At 41.3% G+C, this 25,645-nt stretch overlaps 1 pseudogene across 1 annotated transcript; it reads right to left on the bottom strand.

Moving 5' to 3' along the window:
• Nucleotides 1-275: 275 nt before the first annotated feature.
• Nucleotides 276-954, bottom strand: LOC308532312 (prostaglandin E synthase 3-like; annotated as a pseudogene). The gene is made up of 3 exons: nucleotides 825-954; nucleotides 469-623; nucleotides 276-382 (listed from the first exon to the last, which is right to left on the bottom strand). The product of its transcript is annotated as a prostaglandin E synthase 3-like (transcript).
• Between the last annotated feature and the right edge of the window lie 24,691 nt (nucleotides 955-25,645).

Genomic DNA, 25,645 nt, shown 5'->3' with positions numbered 1-25,645 from the left:
GTTTTTATTTATCACAACTGCTGTATCAATTGCCTTGGACTTCAACAGCATCAAAGTCTGGGAAATGTTCATGCATAAGGTTATTGCCTTTGCTGACTTATTGCCCCATACAATGGTACATATGAAACCTTAATAAAACAACAGGTTGAAAAATGCATTAAAGGAGGCAAATGCAGCATCTGTCTTTAGAGCTATCAACTCAGGAATTCTCTCTATTATGTAATTTTGCAGAGAAGTTATTTTTCTTCCTCAAAATCTGGTGAAGACAACATTCCTTACTCCAGATCTGGCATTGTTTCATCATCACTGTCTTGTGAATCATCATCTGCTCCATCTACTTTGATAAATCTACATCCTCATCACCACCCATGTTGTTCATCATCTCAGAGAAACAATCAAACTGAATATATTTTCATCTGAATCTTCCCAGTCTCTCCAATTACTGAATTCCACACTAAGCCAATTAAGTTTTGCACTTTCTTTTGTTAACTTTGGCCATGACTGGCCAGATTCTCCTTTTCCTAAACAAAATAAAACTAATCTTTTCATTCTTTTATGCTTGGAATTATTTGGATCAAGGCAGTTAAAAAGATCAATTTCATTTATATGTTTAAAAAATTTTATGGGGGGGGTATTTTTACTTATCTATTTATTAATCTTTATTGTTGAAAGTATTACATAGGTTCTCCTTTTTCCCCCATTAACCTCTTCCAGCCCACTCCCATCCTCTCCCCTGCCCCCTGCCAAGGCCCTCACCACCCTATTGTTTGGACATGAGTTATGCAGATAAGTATATAAGTTCATTGGTTGTTTAAAATTATCACTTCCTTTAAGACAACTGGTTGTAAGTTTGGATTTTTCAAAAATTACATTAAGATTTTTACTGTCTTCAACACAAAATTCAATGAAGACATAGTCCCTTTGATCATACTACTTTGCAGACACAAGCTGCATCCTGTGAAGCAGGTGATGGCTGAATGGGCCTCTCTGGGGCAGCAGTTGGGCAGTGGACTCCTCTCCAGTGCTGCAAGGCTTGACCTGGGACCCCAGAATGCACCAGGTAGAGAGCCCTGCTCCTCCGTGGAAAAAGGAAAGTGCAGGAAATGGAGTACAAGGACAGAGAATGAACATGTGTACATGAGAGCAATAGCTGTATATCTACACTAATAAAAGAGAAAAATGGTAATTGGCGTAGGGCGCTACCCTTATCATTGGCTAATGAGGGCTATATGCAAATTAACTGCCAACTAAGATTGGCAGTTAACTGCCAAAAAGATGGCGGTTAATTTGCATATGTAGGCACAATGCAGGGAGGCGAAAGGGAAAGCAGGAAGAAGCCCCCTGCCACTGACAGTGATCAGAAACCCAGGGGGGAGCTAAGAGCTGGGGGGCAGGGCAAAGGCTGCCCTGGGGCCGCCTTTGCCCTGCCCCCCAGCCATGATCGGAGAATCAGGCGCCTTTTCCACCCTGGCCAGTGATAGCAGGAAGTAGGGGTGGAGCCAGCTATGGTAGCTGGGCACGGTTGAAACTGGCAGTCCCAGGAGCTAGGGGTCCCTTGCCTGGGCCTAAAGCGAAGCCTACGATCGCGGGGCCGCTGCAGCTGCGGGTCCCCGCTGCCCGGGCCGGACGCCTAGGCCAGAGGCATTAGGCCTGGGCAGGGGCGGAGCCTGCAACCGCGGGGAGCTAGGGGTCCCCTGCCCAGGCCTGACCCCTCTGCCAGAGGCCTCAGGCCTGGTCAAGGGGCCGATCCGGTGATTGGTGATCGGAAGGTGATGAGGGTCAACTTCTCTGGCCGAGGCATCAGGCCTGGGTGGGGGGCTGGGGGTCCCCTGCCCAGGCCTGATGCCTGGGCCAGAGGCATCAGGCCTGGGTGGCGGGAGGAGCCGGGGATTGGGGGGATATGATGGTCCCCTTGCCCAGGCCTGAAGCCTGGGTCAGAGGCGTCAGGCTTGGGCGGGGGGTGGAGCAAGTGATCAGAGGGAGATGGGGGTCTCCTGCCCAGGCATGATTCCTGGGCTAGAGGCCTCAGGCCTGGGCGGGGGCCAGAGCCAGTGATCGGGGGGAGATGGGGGTCCCCTGTCCAAGCCTGACACCTCTGGCGGAGGCATCAGGCCTGGGCAAGGGGCAGAGCCAGCAATCGGAGGGGTCTGGGGGTCCCCTGCCCAGGCCTGATGCCTGGGCCAGAGGCATCAGGCCTAGGCTGGAGGCAGAACCAGTGATGGGGGGAAATGAGGTTCGTCAGGCCTGGGCAAGGGGCCGATCATGCGATTGGAGGGTGATGGGGGTCAACGCCTGAGGGCTCCCAGTATGTGAGAGGGGGCAGGCTGGGCTGAGGGACACTCCCCCTACCAACACCTAGTGCACGAATTTCATGCACCGGGCCCCTAGTATATTTATATCAGAATAACGTAACTTCTCATAGAAACACTTTTATTTACAAGAAAAATTTTCTCAAACTCTATTAAAATGTTTGGCCTCATGTTTGATATCTTTATATACCTTTCTCTTTCTCCCTCTTTAGATAGGTAGATAGATAGGAAGATGGTAGATAGATGATAGATTAAAAATTGTATATAGATATAATGATCTTAAATGGGAATGGCATAGTCAATGTATTAGTAATACATATAAATGGAAAGAATCACTTAACTGTTGAGTTAAAGGCTCCACAATCTTATTACTGATACAGTGATGTCTGTATGAATTATTTTCAAAAAGCTCTGTTATATGAATATTTACAGAAACTAATAAAAGCTTCACTATTTCTGTGACTGGGTCCTAGAAATCAAAACAACTAGAAAATCATCAGGAAAGCCTAGTTACAAAACCAAATTGGATCACTGAATTATTGATTTAAATGGTACCCAATCTACACTAATAAAAGAGAAACATGCAAATTGGTGCCACTCCGCTACATCCACCAACCAATCAGAGTGAGTAGGCAAATTAATCCAACAAAATTGGTGGTTAATTTGCATACGCAGATGCAGAGTGAAGACTGAAGGCTCCGGCCACAGTGAAGACTGAAGACTGAAGTGGCTGCAGCGGAGAAACCAAGCTTCGAGGCTTGACTTCTCTGCTGTGGCCGGACCAAAGGCCTGGGTCCTGGGTGCCAGAGGAAAACCGGTGCCAGCAGCCAGAGGAAGGAAGGCTTATTGTGCGAATCTTCGTGCAACAGGCTTCTAGTCCTATCTAATAAAAGAGAAGCATGGTAATTAGCGTACAACTGCTACCCTTCCCATTGGCTAATCAGGGCAATATGCAAATTAACTGCCAGCCAAGATGGCGGCTGCTTAAAGCGAACAAGAGGCAGCTTAAAGCAAACAAGAGGCATGCTTGTTTCAGTGACAGAGGACTCCAATGTTCCCCGCCTGCCTTGCCGGCCTCTGAGCTTGCAGTTTGAAACATTATTACAAATATAGAAGCTAAACAAAACCCCAGAAACTTGCTTTAGCTGCCAGGATTCAGCCAGCAGGATCGCAACATTATTTCAAATACAGAAGGTAAACAAAGGCCAGAAACCTGCTTTCAGCAGCAGAGGCCTAAGAGCTGGAGACAAGCCTCAAAGCTAAAGCTGGCCCAGAATAAAAAAATAAAGGAAAAAAGGAGCAGTTGGGAGCTTCAGTCACCTGCCAGCCTGAAAACAGCCCTCAGCCCCTCACCCAGAATGGCCAGGCACCCCAGTGGGGACCCTCACCCTGATGCAGGACACCCTTCAGGGCAAACCAGCTGGCCCCACCCATGCACCAGGCCTCTATCCTATATAGTAAAAGGGTAATATGCCTCCCAGCACCGGGATCAGCGGAGCCGTGAGGCCTCCCGGCACTGGGATCAGTGTTACAGGGGGCAGCGCCCAAACCCCCTGATCGCCATGCGGCTCTGTGTGTGACAGGGGGCGGGGCCCCAACCTCCCTATCTGCCCTGCTCTGTTTGTGACAGGGGAAGGCGCCCCAACCCCCTGATCAGCCCTGCTCTGTGCCTGAAAGGGGGAGCTCCCCAACCCCCTGATCTCCCTGTGGCTCTGTGTGTGACAGGGTCGGCGCCCCAACCCCCTGATTGGCCCTGCTCTGTGTGTGACGGGGTAGAGCCATAACCTCCCCATTGGCCCTGCCCTGAGTGTGACAGTGGCGGCGCCCCAACCCCCTGATCTGCCCTGCTCTGTGTGGGACAGGGGGCAGCACCCCAACCCCCTGATTGGCCCTTCTCTGTATGTGACAAGGGGTGGCGCCGCAACCTCCCCATCGACACTGCCTTGAGTGTGACAAGGGGCGGGGCCCCAACCCCCCAATCAGCCCTACCCTGAGCATGACTGAGGGTGGCATCGCAACCTCCCGATCCGCCCTGCTCCGCGCATGACAGGGGATGGCACCCCAACTCCCCAATCGGCCCTGCTCTGAGACTGACCAGGGGCTGCACCTAGGAATTGGGCCTGCCCTCTGCCACCCGGGAGCAGGCCTAAGCCAGCAGGTCATTATCTCCCGAGGGGTCCCCGACTGCGAGAGGGCACAGGCCGGGCTGAGGGACCTCCCTTCCCCCCCCCAAGTGCACAAATTTTTGTGCACCAGGCCTGTAGTCTTTATAATAAAAGCCTAATATGCAAATTGTCCCCTCCACTGGGACTTTGACCGGGAGTTGGACTAGGAGGTGGGGCCAGCAGGCAAGGTGGGGAATGGGAAGTGCCCCCGGCTGGACGCTGCTATTGATCCTACCATGCACAAATTTCGTGCACTAGGCCTCTAGTTAATTATAAAGATGGCTGAAAACACCAGACAAATCATTCCATGGCTAACTAATTTTGATTGCCTTGCATGTGCTCTGTGGTCCATATGTGGAAGCCTGAACATTTGTAGATAGGTAGGACTGGCTGGGCATGGCCAGAAGGGCTTTGTCCAAGTTATGAAAATCATGGCAGGCCATTTAAAACTTTCTGTGTATCAGTGCAGTGTCAGAGACTTGCTGGCCAAGCAATGACTGAATTGCTCCTGACTTGATTCAAGCAGCAGCATTCATGGAGCAAGTAATTCTTTCCAAGCTACAGTCTACTTTTAAGAGCTTCATGTTAAAGGTTTTCAAACTCAGATTGAACAGGATTTCTTGAGACCTTTGTTGATTATTTTACTTAATTCAAGTATAACCAGCTATCTTATATATTTTGAAAGGCCTAAAGCAGTTTCCAACATTTGAGCAAGGCCATTTTAAGATGAGTTAAGTTTCTGTATATTAGCTATTAAGAAACATTATGATCAAAACCCATTAAATCTGACCTAGTCAATTTGGTATTTTTCAGATTCTTTAATGACAAAATATAATTCAATCCTCAAAACTATTCTCAGAAATTTTAAACCAAATTTATCTGTGATTTCTATCTTTGAAGATATACTGGAGCTAAATCATCTGCCATTTAGGAGATTTCATATTATGAAACATCAGTGATTCAGTGGCTTGCCCTTGAAAAGGTAAGCTCTTAAACTAAAAATAAGCTTGTATCAGTGGACATAATGGATTTTTATGAGTTTCATTAAAAGACAAAATCTTTAAGGAATGTTTCAGGAAATATTTTGAAAATAATTTTAAAAAGGGAAAAGAAAGTGCTTAATCATTGGAGGTCAGAAAGATAAAGCAATGTGTAGACTGAGAAAATTGCTTATTTGTAATAGCTATATCTTAAGTATTTTTCAAAATACTTTATTAATCAAAGTGGTACTATAAACATTAAAACATTGGAGGAGGTATGAATATCAACATCATGCCATGACTCAAAATATTATAAAGAAAAAGTCAATTCAATATCATGACTCACATGGATTTATTGTAGTACTTCTTTGATTAACCAGAAGTTAGTTATTAAAGAAGTAATAAAAGTGAATGTACCCTCAAATTTTTGATTCAGTGAATGAGTGTAGATATGGCTTTATCAGAGATTAATTGCACTTTAACCATAATCCAAACAATAAATGAACATTAAACCATAATTCAAAATGATGAGATCTTCATAGACTATCTATTTAAGGACTAGAAAGACATGGATGCCTTCATGAAGCCATGCTGTTTGGATTTCAGGAAGTACTATGTCAGCTAATGTAAGTTCCTAAAGGAGAGAAAACATGTCTTATTCCTCTTTTCATTCTCTCCCAGTACTCTCCTTAATACCTACTTATAGAATTAAGAATTTTTATGAGTTGTTTAACGATTGAAACATTGCATGGGAAAACAGAAAAGAAAAGACAGAAAAAAACAACCAATTGTTTTTAAAAACAATGTATTTTATTGCTGGCTCTACCTTTTTTTATTGTTTGTTATGGTTGTTAAGTCACTTACCCTCTTGCTACTATGTAAAATGAGAACTAGAAATTATCTGTCTACTTCTCAAGATTGTTGAGGTGATCAGACAAAAGATGCATATGCAAGTGTTTTGAATATGGCAAGATAAAGATACTAAAGAATTAAGATTTCATTAGTTGTATTTATAACTCAAATTGGACAAGTTTGATTGGATATCAGAAAGACATAAAAGTGGGTTAAATTCTGACATTGACTATCCAAGAAGCCTGTGTCACCATTCCAGATGTCTTTAAATAAAATAGAGATTCATCTCTTCAAGGTGGTATAGACCAGTGGTCAGCAAACCGCAGCTCGCGAGCCACATGCGGCTCTTTGGCCACTTGGGTGTGGCTCTTCCACAAAATACCACATGCGGGCGTGCTCGTACAGTGCGATAGAAACTTCGTGGCCCATGCACAGAAGTCAGTTTTCGACCTGGGCGAATCTATTTTGAAGAAGTGGCGTTAGAAGAAGTGGGGGGTGTCAGTCGGTCAGGCGACGGGGAGACACAGCGCAGGCGAGCCGCGGGTTACACAACGTGGGGGAGGCGCGCGGGATTCATGCACAAATTGAGTGAGCCAGTCAGTCATTAGTCTCATTGTGCAGTGGTTAGTGCTAGTCCTGTCCGCAAATCGCACACGGGTGACTAAAGTACCTACTCAAAGCATAAAGTTACCTGTATTTTTCCAACCAGCTGCAAATCCTACAGGTATTTTTGTTATCAATTTAAGAATTGTAATTCTTTTGTTTTGGTGGCTTTATTATTATAAAATGAAACATTTTTTTAGGTGCCCTGTTTGACATGGCTACAAAGAAGAAGCAAAGAAAAACGCAAGATGAAAACAGTGAATTTAAAGTTGAATGTACCTACCTATATAGTTTAAGTTTAAAAAATTTAGCTCTTAAAAGAAATTTCGATTGTTGTACTGTTGATATTTGGCTCTGTTGACTAATGAGTTTGCCGACCACTGGTATATACAAGGGAGGAAATATATGACAAATGCTTTAAAGTTTCTGTCAATAGTATAGATTCAAGAGTCTTACTCCTATTTTCAATTTAAAATGTTTTTTTTAATTAAGCTAATATTTGTGAGTGTTAGATATAAAAACAAAACAAACAAATACAACTTTTAAAAATGTTGGGTGTTGCTATAGAGTGAATTTTGTCCCCTGAAAATTCATGTATTGAAACCCTAACCCCTAATTTGACTGTATAGAATTTTTATAGACATAATTAAGGATAAATTAAGCCCTGATCTGGTAGAATTTATGTCCTTAAAAGAAGAGACACCAAAGCTTTTACTCTCCCCTTGTGCATGCTCTGAGGAAAGGCCCTTGAGCATGCAGAGAGAGGGCAGCCATCTGCAGGCCAAGAAGAGGGATCTCACCTGAAACCAACCATGCTGGCAGCCTGATCCCAGACTTCCAGCCTCCAGAACTGTGAGCAAATATGTTCCTGTTGGTTAAGCCTCCCAGTCAATGATATTTTGTTTGGTAGCCCTAGCAGACTTATACAAGCTTATAAAAAACAAAGTCTGGAAAATTTATTTTGAAGGCTTAAACAGAACCTATAAAGATCATAGTAAAGATGCATATTTTCAACCATTGTGATACTTTGAAATTAAGTATTCTGTCTGGTTTGGTTTATGCTTGCTTTTTGTTTTGTTTTGTTCCTCTCCTTTCCAAAAAGTTAAGGGATAATGAAGATGGTATAATTTCTCTTCCTCCCCATCCCTTCTTTATAACACAGTTCCAATAGTAGATGGGCAAATTTTTTTTCCAAGGATCCTTTAGAGCAGAGGTGCTCAACCTGTGGATCGTGACCCCTTTGGCGGTTGAACAACCCTTTCACAGGGGTCGCCTTAGACCATCCTGCATATCAGATGTTTACATTACAGTTCATAACAGTAGCAACATTACAGTTATGAAGTAGCAACGAAATAATTTTATGGTTGGGTCACAACATGAGGAACTGTATTTAAAGGGCCAGAAGGTTGAGAACCACTGCATTAGAGTCAATGGCAATGAAGTTGAAAGAGGCAGCAGACTCTCCACTTGGAAAGTCTGGGAAATAATCTTTATAATCACTGCCAACTTCCATTAAACATCTACCAAGTGAAAGGCATAGCCCTAAAATTGACATGTAATATATTACTTTCACTTACAAGACAAAATAACTAGAAATTTCTCTTCTTCCCCTCCTTTTAATTTACTGTAATTTTTAGAATATTAACATAATTTGTTTCTGTAGAAGTGGAACATGGTTACTTTAAAATTTGAGAAATTATAAATAGGGAATAAGAGAGAAAAAAGTCACCCAATCTACTTACAGCCCAGAACTAACTTTATTAATGCCATCAAAATAAGTGTGTATAGAAATAAACGATAGACAGATATATACACATACACATGTAAACATATTTTTATAATACAAACAGAAAAGGGGTAATTGTATATACAAATAACATCAAGGTGACTAAAATTTAATAGGGGAAAAACAAATTGAAATAAAACTGGAGAAATTGGTGAACTTCAGATAACATTTTTTTCACCAAAAGAGATATTAGTTCTTAAATGTTCTACATAATGTTACCTTAAAATAAAAATATTTTAAAAGTGATCCATAAGTTGAAGCCACATTTATTATCATTGATTTTCTACTCTATAAATTAGCATACTTCTTCCCTCCTTTCTCTCCTTTTTGTGAGGTACTATTATGATATTTACGTTCTGGCCTACATCCATAATTCCCATAGTTACCCAGATATAGTTCAGTATTAGTCTATTTTAATCTATTACATTGGATAGCTAGCTTGCAAGGTCAGACAGTTAAGTTTATCTTTTTCTATTATTTGAACTAAAAACAAAGTCATTTTACAGAATATCAGACCGTCTTAAAGTGACAGAGTTTATAATGACAGAGTTTACATAACTAGGTACTATCTAACAATAGCAGAGAGTTTCAAACAGCAGTTTTATGCAAGATGGAAGTTACTATGCTTCAATACATGTATGCATATAAGTTCTTTGGTTGATCTCTTCCCATCTCCCTTTATCCCCTCCCTCTGAGATTCATCAGTGTGTTCCATGCTTCCATGCTTCCATGCCTCTGAATCTATTTTGTTCATCAGCTTATTTTGTTCATTAGATTCCACATATGAGTGGGATCATGTGATATTAGTCTTTCTCTGACTGTCATATTTCACTTAGTGTAATACTCTCCAGGTACCTTCTTTACTTTCTTGAGTCACATATTTTTTTTCTTACATCTGAGTAGTATTCTATTGTGTAAATATACCATAGCATTTTTTCCCTAAAATCTGAAGTGAGCTTTTAAAGATGTAAACCAAATTATGTAAATACCTGCTTAATGTTCTCCTATTACTTTTCATTTTATTTAAAACAGATTGCAGCCCTGGCTGGGTGGCTCAGTTGGTTGGAGTGTAGTACTATACACCAAAAGGTTGGTGTTTGGATCCCTGATCAGGGTGTGTATGGGAGGCAATTGTTTGACATTTCTCTCGCAAAACAATGTTTCTCTTTCTCTCAAATCAATAAAAAACATAACCTTGGATGAGGATTAAAAAAAAAAATAAGATTCCAAACCCTCCCAATGGTCTTTCAAGACCCTTATCATTCCTTTGAGCTCACTAATCTCTCAAATGTCCTTTCCCCACCCACTAGCCACCATGACTTGCTCTTACGTTTCTCATACTTTATCATAACTATCTCTTCCTGTCTCAGTGACTCAGCTATCTTCCCATTCCTAAGGTCACTGACTGGCTGATGTGTTTCAGCTCATTACTCATATTTCAGCTTACATATTACCTCTTCAAAAGGGCCTTCTCTGACCACCCTATCTCTCCCGCCCCATCCACCCAGACTCATTCATATTATCCCAGTTTCCTTTGCTTTCCTCTCCACGCTGCACCCTCTACAAATGCCCAACTCTGGACTGAGGGCATGCAACCAATCACGAGTTTGTGATCATCTACCATCATTAGTTCATGCATAGACTCTATCTTGATCTCCCCATTCACAGGGGACATGAACCCCTCAAACAAATCCTGTCCTCATCCATATGTCTTATTTCTACACTAAGGCTGGGATAGTTTGAGGTTGGAAAATAGTGAAGGAACTTTAAACCATCATATGAGCTACAGCTGAGGAATCTGGGAAGGTTTTGCTGGATAGGTGGAGTCTCACAGGTAACACTGTTATTTTTAAATATTGGAAGCCTTTTCATATCAGGGGAGGTATTAGACTTTTACTACATGGCCATGAGATATAGATTGTCCAATTGGGTAAGGTTTTAGAAAAAAATTGATCTGTTCACAAAGAAATTATGCTACCATTTTTTGGTGAGTAATTAATCAATGCCAGGTATTAGGCTGGGATTTCTAATCCTCTCAACAACACTGTAAGGTACATGTTTTTATCCTCAATGTGCAGCTGAGGAGCCTCAAGTGCATTCAAGATTCGGACATATCTGTCTAAATTTCTCTTCCCATTGTATCAAGTTTCTCTTGGGAAGAACTATTTTGTACCATGTTTTATGCCCCCTGAGTGGAACTGTCTGAGGAGAAATGGACCATGTTCCAGGTAGAGTTCCCTCTCCATGCAGTGATCACTGCCATGAACATTACAACGGAGATTCAAACATCCCTTGGGCTGCTGGACTATATGTCCATTAAAACCCTACTTAAATGAGGGCTTCTAATGTTCCGTGACATTTTGTAAATGGGTGGATACTTAGAGTACATGGCATGTGAATTAGTTTCCTATTGCTGCCATAAGAAGTTGCCATAGACTCAGTGACCTAAAACAACACAGTTTTTTTTCTCTTACAATTTTGGAAATTAGAGCCCACTTTCACTGGGCCAAAATCAAGGTGAAGGTAGGGTGGACAAGTTCTGAAGGCTCAGAGTGAAGAGAACCTGTTTCCTTGCCACTTTTCACTTTGGGTGGCTGCTTGCATGCCTTGGCTTATGGACTGGTCTTCCATTTTCAAAACTCATTACTTCAGTCTGTTTCCATCATCACATTACTTCAGTCTGTTTCCTCTTCTGTAAGCCAAATCTCACTCTACTTTTCTCTTATAAGGATGTTTGTGATTAATTGGGTCTACTCTGATAATCCAAGATAATCCCCTCATTTCAAAACACTTGATTACATCTGCAGTCCCTTTTGTCACATAAGGTAATATCCACAGGTTCTGGGAATAAGGATCTGAACATCTTTGGGAGCTGTTATTCAATAGCCTACCACAGCATGCAAAGACAAAAGCCTGGATACAGCGAGGATGGTGAAATCTTCTCAAATTTAGGAAAATTCACTGAAGGATGAATTCCAATCTGCATGTGTCCTTCAGACAATCAGAACAGATCTCATTCAAATTTTTCTCTGGCACATGAATTACTAAAAAAACAAGGAATAGTTCTCCAAGGAGAACAAAACAAACAAACAAAAACAAAAACAAAAACACTCTCTTCTCACAAAGGATGATAGCATTTTAAAATTCAGATAAATAAAATATGTGTCCAACATCAAAGTTCAGAAAGGCAAATAAAATGCTAATGTTAAAAAATAACCAAAAACAAACAAACAAACAAACCCGCCTAACACAAATAAGACAAAGACTAAGCCTTACAATTGTTTTGCATTAGGCTGCCAGACCATCAGGCTTAGGGGACCTGGGGAAGGGGGCACTTAAGATGGGGAATTTAACTTTAACACTAGAAATGGGCTTGTCACACAGCTATTTCAACTGGCAAGAAGTAGTGCATCTCAAAGTCCAACACCGAATAATAAACTATCACCCTATGCTGTTGCCAGGGTTTTTCCCAAGCCCATTTGAGGCTGGCTTCAAGGAGCTATTTCAGCTCTCAAATTCACTATATAATTGACTCTGAAAATGGCACTGATGCAACCAGAATTTGTTGAGCACCTAAGTCAGTATGCATTACCATATTAGACACTAAGGGAGATATAAACATACGTAGAAGACAAAACCCTGCCTTGAAGGACTAGTCAGTGGTTCATAATATCATCTTGATCTCTGTGTCCTAAGATTTAACTGCTGCCTTTAGTTTATAGCCATCCACAAATAACAGGCATTAATTCCTTATTGCTGCACATCATCTACTATAGATAAGATTGAAGAAAATAAAAAATGAATTGACTGAGCACTGGAGAAAAACAAACAAACAAAATATTTATTTAGCTTTTCTGTGGGCCAAACCCTGTGCTTGGTCTGCATGGATACATGGAGCTGGGTCCCTGTCTTCAATGCCCTGCAGAATATTCTCTGCCACCAAGGAGTTTATCATCCATCTAAAAGAACTGAAATGTCAGTGAAACTATTAAGCAAAATTAGAAGCTAAGCTATGGGTACTGAATGATAACTTTATGAGTAGTCTCAACATTGATGTTTTGAACATGAAGATTTATCAAATATATTTCCTCCAGATTCTATAGTTCAATAAATTATAATTGAAAAATTACAGCATTCTTATTTGAAACTTAAAAACTATATAAGTACAGCCCTGGCTAGTTGGCTCAGTTGATTGGAGCATTGTTCTGTATTCCAAAATGTTGAGTGTTCCATTCCCAGTCAGGGCACATACCTAGGTTTCGATCCACATCGAGGTGCATACAGGAGGCAACCGATCAGTGTTTATCTCCCCTCTCTCTCTCTCTCTCTCTCTCCTCCCCCTCTCTTTCCTTTCCTCTCTCTCTAAAAATCAACAGAAACATAGCCTCAGATGAAGATTTAAAAAAGCTTTATAAGTGCAGAATTAAAAATTATATGACATTATTAGAATTAATCTTACAACTAAAATAGAATACTATATTATGTGTATAGAAATGTAATAGCAATACTTATGAGCTTATTTATATGTAAAAGAAAGAAAATCTTTGGTCACATTTTGATGGTAACTAAGTGATAAAGAAAGCACAATAAAATCATTATTAGGGCTCATTTAGTTTTACTAGCTAGTTTAGTAATGCTTCAACCAAATCACAAGTTCCTGTAAACTATAGATATCCTAAATAGTTCATAGAATGACTAAACAATGAATATTAAATTTCCATTTGCTGGGGATCCACAGTACTTGGACAATTCAAAGGAGAACCAAATAATTGAGGGTTTGATAATTTGGTGAAGCCTTTGCCAGGGAGGACAGAGTTGGGCTAAGGCTTAAGAACTAAAGGCAAAAAGAGGACTTTCCAATACAGTGGGGCCTTGACTTACGAGTTTAATTGGTTCCGTGACGGAGCTCGTAACTCAAATTACTCATATGCCAAATCAAAAAGTGAACGAGTGAGACACGTGATCTGGGCTGATGTTGTGGTGTTCACTGTGACGTTCGCTGCGCCAACTAGCGGTGGGGTATCTGAAGCTGGCTCGTAACCCGACTTTTAGCTCACAACTCAAAGCAAAAAATCGGCCAAGGGATGGCTCATATTTTGAAAAACTCGTTAGTCAGGACACTCGTAAGTCAAGGCCCCACTGTATAGGATACAGTATGGGTAAAGGTACTTAGCTTCCTAACGGAATAAGAAACCTTATTTTGGCAGGTAGTTGGAAGTAAAGTTGGACTGTGGTCAAGCTAGTATAGGTAGGTAGAGCTTTAACACTTTTCTCATCTGTCTCAGACACAAATAACTTTTAATATTAAAACAGGAAATTGCAATAGCTAAGGTAAGTACTATTAAACACATTCATAGACATAAATAAAACACAGATAAAAAGTGGTAAGCAGGATAAAAGCTATGGGTGGGATGGAGTCCAGGTTAACCAGCAGGCAATGGTAGCTGGGAGTTAAGTTCCTACAGGTAAAATACAAAATAATTACAGGAGAAGGAGAGCACAGCCAGGGGCTGAGTGGGGCTCTCTATGTTCTCAAAAGAGTGTTATAAATAACTAGAGGCCCGGTGCACAAAAATTTGTGCACTGGGGGGGAGGGGGCGGTCCCTCAGCCCCGCCTGTGCCCTCTTGCAGTCTGGGACCCCTCAGAGGATGACCACCTGCTGGCTTAGGCCCATTCCCTGGGGGATTGGGCCTAAGATGGCAATCAGACATTCCTCTGGCAGCCCAGCAGCCCTCAGGGGATGTCCACTTGCCAGAGGGGAGCAGGACTAAACTGCAGTCGGACATCCTTAGCACTGCTGAGGAGGCAGGAGAGGCTCCCACCACCACCGCTGTACTGGCAGCCATCAGCCTGGCTTGTGGCTGAGCAGAGTTCCTCCCATGTGAGAGTGCACTGACCACCAGTGGGCAGCTCCTGCATTGAGTGTCTGCCCCCTGGTGGTCAGTGTGTGTCATAGTGACCAGTCACTCCCAGTCCTTCTGCTGTTAGGGTCAGTTTGCATATTACCCTTTTACTATATAGGATAGAGACCTGGTGCACAGGTGTGGGCCGGCTGGTTTGCCCTGAAGGGTATCCCGGATCAGGGTGGGGGTCCCACTTGGGTACCTGGCCAGCCTGGATGAGGGGCTGATGGCTGTTTGCAGCTGGTCGCACCCCCTTCAGGGTGGGGGTCCCTACTGGGGTGCCTGGCCAGCCTGGGTGAGGGGCTGAGGGCCATTTTCAGGCTGGCGGGTGACTGAAGCTCCCAATCTCTCCTTTTTTTCTTTTCTTTTTATATTCTGGGATTTATTTACCTTCTATGGCTGTCACTGGAGCTGAGAGCTGGCTTTAGCTCTGAGGCTCTGCTCCAGCTTGAGGCCTCGGCTGCTGAAAGCAGGTATCTGGGTTTGTTTGGCTTCTATAATTGAAATACTGTTGCAACTCCAGCTCTGAGGCCTGGCTGGCTGAAAGCAGGTTTCTGGGCTTTGTTTAGCTTCTATAATGGCAACATTGTTTCTTAGAGTGCAGCTCAGAGTCCGGCAGCGGCAGGCGGGGAACCTTGGCTTCCTCCATCACTGGAACAAACAAGCCTCCTGTTCTCTTCAGCTGCCTGGCTGCTGGACGCCATCTTGGTTGGCAGTTAATTTGCTTATCACCCTGATTAGCCAATGGGAAGCGTGTCAGAGGTATGGTTAATTACCATGTTTGTCTATTATTAGATAGGATTGTTATCAACTGCTTCCTGGGGGCTACAGATTTTAGCAGTTGGAAACCCAGGCAGGTAAAGAATAGAGGCACAGTCTCAAAAGTAGAAAGTGGACCATCTACTCACCAGGTGTGTCACTCCATCTGTGGGACTCTCTTCCCCAAGGTCCCAAGGTCCCAAATGACCATTACAATGTCTGATTCTGTAGTTAAAACCCAGACTAGTTTTGCAGCTGCAAAATTGTTGAACCAGGAAGGATGAGGATGTGAGGAAAAGCAAGAGAGAAAAAGACGTGGAAAAAATTAATGAAACAAGATGAACTAGCAAAACCAAATTCAAAATCACATGGAGAAAATTAATGCTAAGAAAGGAAATAGAAAAGCAAACATAAAAAAATGAGCATAGACAAATCCCTCTATTTAGGGTACTTCAGGAAATAAATGAAGGTATATGACATAAAATAGAATTACAAAACAAAAGAAGGTCGAAATAAGAGTAGAAAATATGGATATAGAAAAGAACCAATTCTAAAAGTTTGGAGTTGAGGGGGGATTAAAAATGGTAGTAGAGTAAGTGGATGCTGCACAGACATGCTCCCAGAACCAAATTGGAATTACAACTAAAATACAGAAAAACTTCCTGAATAATCCAAGAAAAGCTCACTGGAGAAAACCCTGATAACTGAGGACAGAAAAAGAAGACCACATAGAGACTGGAAAGAGGGGCGGAGGCATGAAATGGCTGGCTTAACTCCCAGACAGCAGCTGAATTACTGGAGAAATATCTCAATTGTGGGGGATTGCCACTAAAAACTCTGGGGTCTAATCCCAGGTGGAACCCCCCCAGCAGAGAGCATCAGAACTAAGAAGGGTACCCACATAACATCTGGTGTGTAAAGCAGCAGGGCTGCTGTTGGCCAGGGAGACAGTTGGAAATTTAGGCACCGTGTTGAAGGGCCAATGCACAAAATTCTGTGTGGAGCCACTTAGCTTGTGCTCTGGGAGAGGGAGGGCAGAATGGAATGGAGCTGTGTGAGCAGAAGCCAGGATCAGGGGCTCTGGGATTAGAGCTCAGTTTCCTTTTCTGAATCATTCCTTCACACCGTGGAGATCACGTTTCTCAGGCAGACATTTGCTATACAGGCAACTTTACCTGGCAGGGGGAGACAGTTGACCCATCCCATTAGAAAAAACCTTGCCAGTTGGTGTGGAGTTTCTGAGGCCTATTAAGAGACTGAGAATAGCAATTAGCCTCCACGCAGAAACAATTGCCCCACCCTGTTAAAAAAAAAAAAAACTCTTTCCACATCTGTAGATGATTGCCTGAGGGCAATTCAAAACAGAATCCTATCAGTCGGTAGGCAGAGGCAGTCTCTGGAGGCTTTGAGTCTTTGCCTCATCTAATTAGTCAGAAACAGCATTTGACACTGTCCTACACTAAAAATTGAGAGGCATACACAGCAGATCTACCTAAAAAATAGTCACAAACCAAAACAGGCAGCTGAAATGAGGAGACAAAGAAACAACTCCCAAACTAAAGAACAAGAGATTTCTCCAGAAGAAGAGATAAATGAAATTGAGATAAGAAATTTATATGAAATAGAGTTCAAAATAATGATGATAAAGATGTTCAACAGCATTAGAAAATATATAGTAACTATAAAAATAGAAATAAAGAATGACATAGCACAAATAAAGAACACATTGGAAGGAATACACAGTTATTAGGGGAACCTGAAGATTGAATCAGTGAAATTAGAAGACAAGGTTGAAAACATCACTCAATCAGAAAACCAAAAATAAAAAATAATTAAAAAAAACAATTAAAACACAGGAGGACAGCTTAAGGGATCTGTGGGAAAACATGAAACTTAATAATATTCAAATAGCAGGTGTGTCAGAAGAGGCATAAACGGAAAAAGGAATAAAGAACGTGTTTGAAGAAATAATGGCAGAAAACTTCCCTAACCTGGTAAAGAAAAAAGTCAGTCAAGTTCAGGAGGCACAGAGAGTCCCAAGCAAGAAGAACCCAAACAGACCCATGCCCAGAACATAATTTAAATGCCAAAAATTAAAGACAAAGAGAGAATCTTTAAGGCATCAAGAGAAAAGGAAACTGTTACCTACAAAGGAACTCCCATAGGCTGACACCTGATTTCTCATCAGAAACTCTACAGGCAAGAAGGGAATGGCATGAAGTACTCAAAGTAATGAAAAGCAAGGATCTGAAACCAAGATTATTATACCCAACAAGGCTATCATTCAAAATAGACAGTGAAATAAGAGCATCCTGGACAAAAAGAAAAAAAAAGTAAAGGCTAAAAGAGTACATCACCACCAAGCCAGCATTACAAGAAATATAAAGGGACTGCTGTAATCAGAAGAACAAATAGAGAAAGAAACCTAGGCATACAGAATTAAAATGTCAATAAATGAGTACCTATGAAAACTAACCTTAAATGTAAATGGACTAAATGCTCCAATCAAAGACATAGGGTAGCTGAATATATACAAAAACATAACCCAACTATTAGCTGTCTGCAAGAGACCCACCTCAGAACAAAAGATACACACGAGATGAGAGTGAAGAGATGGAAAAATGCTGGTGGTCTTAATCCAGCATAAAAGGGTTCAGGAATCTGGAGAAGTGTTGTGTGTAAATTAAATAAGAGTCCAGAGACGGAACATAAATTTCAAAGGCATTTGGAGGGCCTGAGGAGCTTGGCTAAAGAAACCAAGTTCTCTTTTGCCTCAGGAACTCTTGCTATTTATTAACACAAATTGTCCTAGGGCAAGGTAGATATATACATCAAAGGGTAAGGTTTGGTATACAGAATCCATTGTCAGATTGGGGGAAAAACTGCGTACAGCTGTTCAGGTGTTTGGCCAGTAGGAGGCAATAACATGTAGATTGAAATGCCCTGAGCTGTCTGGCAGAAAGCAATCATTTTATGCTTCCTTTTCAGGTTTGGAGAAGTGGCCTCAGCCATCTCCAGATGATTCAGCCATGCTGACATGCTGGAATTAGCTTCCGGCAGAAAAAAATTTCCATGCAAATGGAAAGGAAGAAAAAACAAAACAAAAACACCTGGAGTAGCAATACTCATATCTGACAAAATAGACTTCAAAGTGAAGACCATTACAAGAGACAACAAAAGTCACTACATAATATTAAAGAGATTGATCCAACAAGAAGATGTAACCCTGCTAAACATATATGCAGCTAGTATAAGAGCATATATATATATATATATATATATATATATATATATTTCTAGAAGACCATAAGGGAGAGATTAACAACAATACAGTCATAGTAGGGGACTTTAACACCTGTTGACTTCACTGGATAGATCTTCCAGACAAAAAGTTAACAAGGAAACAGTGATGGTAAAGGACACACTGGGTCAGATGGATTTAATTGACATTTATAGAACATTTTGCCCCAAATCAAATCATATCAAGCACCTTCTCAGATCACACTGGAATGAAATTAGAAATCAACTACAGTACAAACACCCAAAACATTAAAACACATGGAGGCTAAATAGCATGTTATTAAACAATGAAGGGTTACCAACAAGATCAAGAAATATATCAAATTTTCCTGGAAAAAAATGAAAATGAACACACAACAACCCCAAATCTCTGGAACAAAGCCAAAGCTGTCCTGAGAGGGAAGTTCATAGCACTACAGGCCAACCTAAAAAACAAACAAACAAACAAACAAACAAAACCAATAAGCTATTTAACCATACAACTTAAATAACTAAAAAGAGAACAAGAAAAGCCCAGAGTAAGTAGAAGGAAGGAAATAATAAAGATTAGAGAAGAAATAAGTGATATAGAGACTAAAAAAGCAATACCAAAAATCAATGAAACCAAGAGCTGGTTCTTTGAAAGGATAAACAAGACTGGTGAAGCATTAGTCAGACTCATCAAGAAACAAAGAGAGAGGAACCAAATAAATAAAATCAGAAACAAAAGTGGAGAAATAACCACTGACACCACAAAAAAATACAAAGGATTGTAAGAAAATACTATGAACAACTATATGCCAACAAGCTGAACAATGTGGAAGAAATGTACAAATCTTAGAAAAAATATAATCTTCCAAAACTGAATCAGCAAGAATCAGAAAACCTTAATAGGCAAATAACAACTGATGAAATACAAGCAGTAATAAAGGACTCCCAGCAAACAAATGCCTGTGTCCAGATGGCTTCACAGGGGGAGTTTTACCAAACATTCAAAGAAGAACCAACACCTATACTTTTTAAACTATTTCAAAAAATCCAAGAGGAAGGAACACTTTCAAACTCTTATTATGAGGCCAGCAATATCCTAATTCCAAAACCAGACAAAGAAAGAGAATTCCAGGTCAATAACCCTGATGAACATGGATGCTAAAATCCTCAACAAAATATTAGCAAATCGGATCCAAAAATATATTAAAAAGATAATACACTGTGACCAAGTGGGATTCATTTCAGGGATGCAAGGTTGGTACAATACTCACAAATAAATAAACGCAATACATCATATAAACAAATTGAAAGACAAAAATCACATAATTGTACCAATAGACAAAGAAAAAAACATTCGACATAATCCAACACCCATTTTTTAAAAAATATATTTTATTGATTTTTTACAGAGAGGAGGGAGAAGGATAGAGAGTTAGAAACAACGATGAGAGAGAATCATCAATCAGCTGCCTCCTGCACATGCCCCACTGGGAATGGGCCCACAACCAAGGTACATGCCCTTGACCGGAATCGAACCTGGGACCTTTGTATCTGCAGGCCAACGTTCTATCCACTGAGCCAAACCACTCAGGGCCAACACCCATCCTATCTAATAAAAGACAAACATGTTAATTAGTGTACATCCGCTACCCTTCCCATTGGCTAATCAGCAAGATATGCAAATTAACTGCCAGCCACGATGGTGGCCGGCAGCCAGGCAGCTTGAAGCTAACATGAGGCTTGCTTGCTTTAGTGAGGGAGGAAACCAACGTTCCCCGCCTGCATTGCCGGCCTCTGAGCTTGCAGTTTGAAACATTGTTACAAATATAGAAGCTAAACAAAACCCCAGAAACCTACTTTCAGCCTGCCGGGATCTCAGAGCTGGAGTTGATACAGTGTTTCGATTATAGAACCCAAAAAACCAGATAACAGCTTTCAGCAGCAGAGGCCTCAGAGCTGGAGCCTCAGAGCTAAAGCTAGCCCAGAATAAAAAAAAAGAAAAAAAGGAGCAGTTGGGAGCTTCAGTCACCTGCCAGCCTGAAAACAGCCCTCAGTCCCTCACCCAGACTGGCCAGGCACCCCAGTGGAGACCCCCAACCTGAAGGGTGTGTGACAAGCTGCAAACAGCCATCATCCCCTCACCCAGGCCTGCCAGGCACCCCAGTGGGGACTCCCACCCTGATCCAGGACACCTTTCAGGGAAAACCAGCTGGCCCCCACCCGTGCACCAGGCCTCTATCCTATATAGTAAAAGGGTAATATGCCTCCCAGCACCGGAATCAGTGGAGCTGAGAGGCCTCCCAGCACCGGGATCAGTGTGACAGGGGGCAGCGCCCAAACCCCCTGATCACCCTGCGGCTCTGTGTTTGACAGGGGGCGGGGCCACAACCTCCCTATCCGCCCTGCTCTGTTTGTGACAAGGGAAGGCACCCCAACCCCCTGATTCGCCCTGCTCTGTGTGTTACAGGGGAGACTCCCCCAACCCCCTGATGGGCCCTGCTCTGTGCGTGACAGGGTACGGAGCCCCAACCCCCCTGATGGGCCCTGCTCTGTGTGTGACAGGGGGCAGCGCCCCAACCCCCTGATTGGCCCTGCTCTTTCCGTGACAGGGGGTGATGCCACAACCTCCCCATCAACCCTGCCTTGAGTGTGACAGGGGGCGGTGCCCCAACCCCCTAATCGGCCCTACCCTGAGCATGACTGATGGTGGCATCGCAACCTCCCAATCCTCCCTGCTCTGTGCATGACAGGGGACGGCGCCCCAACTCCCCAATCGGCCCTGCTCTGAGCCCGACCAGGGGCTGCACCTAGGGATTGGGCCTGCCCTCTGCCACCCGGGAGCAGGCCTAAGCCAGCAGGTCATTATCTCCTGAGGGGTCCCAGACTGCGAGACAGCACAGGCCAGGCTGAGGGACTCCCCCTCTCCCCCGAGTGCACAAATTTTTGTGCACCGGGCCTCTAGTTTTTTATAAAAACTCACAGCAAAGTGAAAATAGAGGGAGCATATCCCAACATGATAAAGGCCATATATGATAAACCTACAGCCAATTATCATACTCAATGGGCAAAAAATTAAACTATTTCCCCTAAGAACAGGAAAGGGATGTCTGCTTTCACCACTCTTATTCAACATTAGAGGCCCAGTGCATGGACTCATGCACTGGTGGGGTCCCTCAGACTAACCTACAGGGATCTGGCTGAAATCAGCTCTCTGACATCCCCCAATGGGTACTGAATTGTGAGAGGGTGGTTCTAGGGTGACACACCCCAGAATTGGGCTCCCTCCTCTCTGTTTCCGGGTGCATCACCCCAGAACCACAGCTGCCAAGTCACCACAGATCAGCATCTCCTGCATTCATCGTCTCTCGCCTGGTGGTCAGTGCATGTCATAGCTATTGGTCAAATGATCAGATGGTCGGATGGTTGCTTAGGTTTTTATTTGGATAGTGCTGGAAGTCCTAGCCACAGCGATCAAAAAAGAAGAAGAAATAAAAGGCATCCAAATTGGGAAAAAATAAGTAAAACTCTCATTATTTGCAAATGACATGATATTGTACATAAAAAACCCAAAGACTATGCCAAAAAACTACCAGATTGAATAAATTAATCTGGCAATGTAGCAGGATACAAAATCAACACCCAAAATTCAATGGCTTTTTTTTTAATACATTTTATTGATTTTTTACAGAGAGGAAGGGATAGGGACAGAGAGTTAGAAACATCGATCAGCTGCCTCCTGCATACTCCCCACTGGGATGTGCCCTCAACCAAGGTACATGTCCTTGACCGGAATCAAACCTGGGACCCTTGAGTCTGCAGGCTAACGCTCTATCCACTGAGCCAAACCAGTTAGGGCTCAATGGCTTTTTAAAACACCAATAACGAATTCTCAGAAAGAGAAACTAAACAAATAATACCATTTACTATTGCAACCAAAAAATAAGGTTAGTAGGAATAAACTTAACCAAGGAGGCAAAATACCTGTACTGAGAAAAACTGCAGGACTATGAAAAAATAAATAGAGGAAGATATGAACAAGTGGAAGAATATTCCATGTTCATGGATTTATAGAATCAACATCATTTAAATTTCTATACTACCCAAGGCAATCTACAGATTCAATGCAATCCCTATTAAAATACCAATGGCGTATTTCACACATGTAGAACAAATACTCCAAAAATTTATATGGAATCAAAAAAGAACCTGAATAGCAGCAGTAATCTTGAGAAAGAAAAAAAAGTTGGAGGAGTCACAATACCAGATTTGAAGTTATACTACAAAGCCACCATAATCAAAACAGCCTGGTACTGGCACAGGAATGGGCATGTACATCAATGGAACAGAACAGGGACCCCAGAAATCAACCCAAGCCATTATGCTCAATTAATATTTGACAAAAGAGGCAAGAGCATGCAATGTTGTCAAGAGAGTCTCTTCAATAAATGGTGTTGGGAAAGTTGGACAGATACATGCAAAAAAATGAAAGTAGACCACCAACTTACAACAAACACTCAAAATAAATAGACTAAAAATGAATGAAAGACTTAAGTGTAAGTCAGGAAACCATAAAAATCCTAGAAGAAACCATAGGCAGCAAAATCACAGACATGTCTCAGCAATATCTTTACCAATACATCTCCTAAGACAAAGGAAACTAAGAAGAAAATAAACACATGGGACTATATCAAAACAAAAAGCTTCTGTACAGCAAAAGAAGCCATCAACAAGACGGAAAGGGAGCCCACTGTATAGAACATATTTGGCAATGATACATCTGATAAAGGGTTAATATCCAAAATCTATAAGGAACTCATACAACTTAATAAAAGACAAATAATTCAATTAAAAATTGGCAAAGGACCTAAATAGACACTTCTCCAAAGTGGACACACAGATGGCCAAGAGACATATGAAAAAATGCTCTAAGTCACTGATCCTCAGAGAGATGCAAATTAAAAGGACAATGAAGTATCATCTCACACCTGTCAGAATGGCTATCTTCAACAAATCAACAAATAACAGGTGCTTGCGAGTATATGGAGAAAAGAGTGCCCTAGTACACTGCTTGTGAGAATGCAAAGTGGTGCAGCCACTATGGGAAACAGTATGGCGTTTCCTCAAAAAGTAAATATGGAACTGCCATTTGACCCAGTGGTCCCACTTCTATGACTATATCCTATGAAACCAGAAACACCAATCAGAAAGAATGTATGCACCCCTATGTTCATAGAAGCACAATTTATAATAGGTAAGATCAGGAAACAGCCCAAGTGCCTATCAGTAGATGAGTGGATAAAAAAGCTGTGGAACATTTACATCATGGAATACTATGCAGCCATAAAAACAAAGAATCTCTTTCCCTTTGAGGCAACATGGAAGGTTCTGGAGAGTATCATGCTAAGTGAAATAAGTCAGTCAGAGAAAGACAAGTATCACATGATTGCATTCGTATGTGGTATCTAAGTAACAAAATAAACTGATGAATGGAGTGATCCAGAGATATGGAAGCATGGAATAGAGTGTGGAATCTCAGAGTGAAGGTGGGTGAGGGGTGTAGGTGGGCAGGAATGGACACAAAAAATAGGGTAGTGAAGGCCTGGGGCAAGGGGCAGGGGTGGGCTGGATGGGGTTAATGGGGGAGGGGGGAGAGGAGATATGTAATACTTTCAATAATAAAGAATTATTAACAATAATAAATAAATAAAAGTTTAGAGTTGAGGAATATATTAATTGAAATTAAAAATGAAAAACAAAATATAGGATAAATTCAGTATGTGCAACAGCATATCACAGATTGTGAATTTATTAGAGAGAGAGAGAGATTTAAAAATGTGCATGAAAGAGCAGTTAAGAGACATAAGAATAATTTAAGAGTTCCAACATATATCTAATGAGTGTTCCAGGAGAAGAGAATTGCGGAAATGTGTAGGAAACAGAAATGACATGAATACTTAAGTTGAAAGTACATTCTGTGTGTCTACAAAGAGAAATTAAAACAAGTCTATACCTATTCACTCCATAATAAACTTGCAGATATCAAAGAATAAACCTTAAAGCTCAAAACACTTTAAAGTTATAAATATTCTGATAAATTATCCAGAAAGATAAAATATCAAAAACAGAAAGGCAGATAAGTGAATAGGTAAAAGAAAGTAATTATCAACATGATTTTAAACACCAGCTAAACTATAATTCAAAAGTGGGATCAAAATGAAGACATCTAAAAACATATTGAAACTTAAGAACTTTAATAAAAGAATAATGCATTATAGAGAGGAAGAAATGCAAATATTAAAAGCAATTATCACAAAGAATTTGTTTAAAAGACATTGAGTTTATTTATTTATTTATTTTATCATGAAATAGCATCTAAAAGTATAAAACAGAATCTAAATCATAATCATAAGATGGAGAGAGGCGGTTTCTTCAGTTGGGGGTTAATTCATACTAAAATGATTGTCATAGTCAAGAGGAAGATATAAGTATTGAAAGATAAAAAATATATATTGAAAAATTAAGGTTGTCGCTTAAAAAAATGGAAACACAAGCTACAATGATCAAAGTAGCAGAGGAAAACAAACATACAAACAAAAATTCAGAAACACTTTATCATTGGACAAGGCAAAGGTGTAAAAAAATTCAAGGAAAAGAATGAAAACTAAATGGTAAAAATTAGTCCAAATATATAATTAATTTCAGTATATGTAAATAAATTAAATTTCATTTATTTATTTTTAATATTTTTATTGATTTTTTAGTGAGAGAGGAGGGGAGAGGGAGAGAGAAACATTGATGTGACAAACATCCATCAGTTAGCTCCTGAACATTCCCCAACTGAGAGGAAACCTGCAACCTGGGTATACACTCTGACCGGGAATCAAACTGGAGACCTTTTGGTGCATGGAACCACACTCAACCAACAGAGTCACACTGGCCAGGGCTAAAGTCATTTATTGAGAGATAATTAGATTGAATAATTTAATAAAAAACTACATATATATATATATATATATA

This window comes from Myotis nattereri (assembly GCF_964212035.1).
Source record: "Myotis nattereri genome assembly, chromosome: 1".
In the NCBI taxonomy this organism is placed as follows: Eukaryota; Metazoa; Chordata; class Mammalia; order Chiroptera; family Vespertilionidae; genus Myotis; species Myotis nattereri.
Note: the sequence above shows the minus strand (reverse complement) of the source record. Positions and strands in the feature narration are given on the sequence as shown.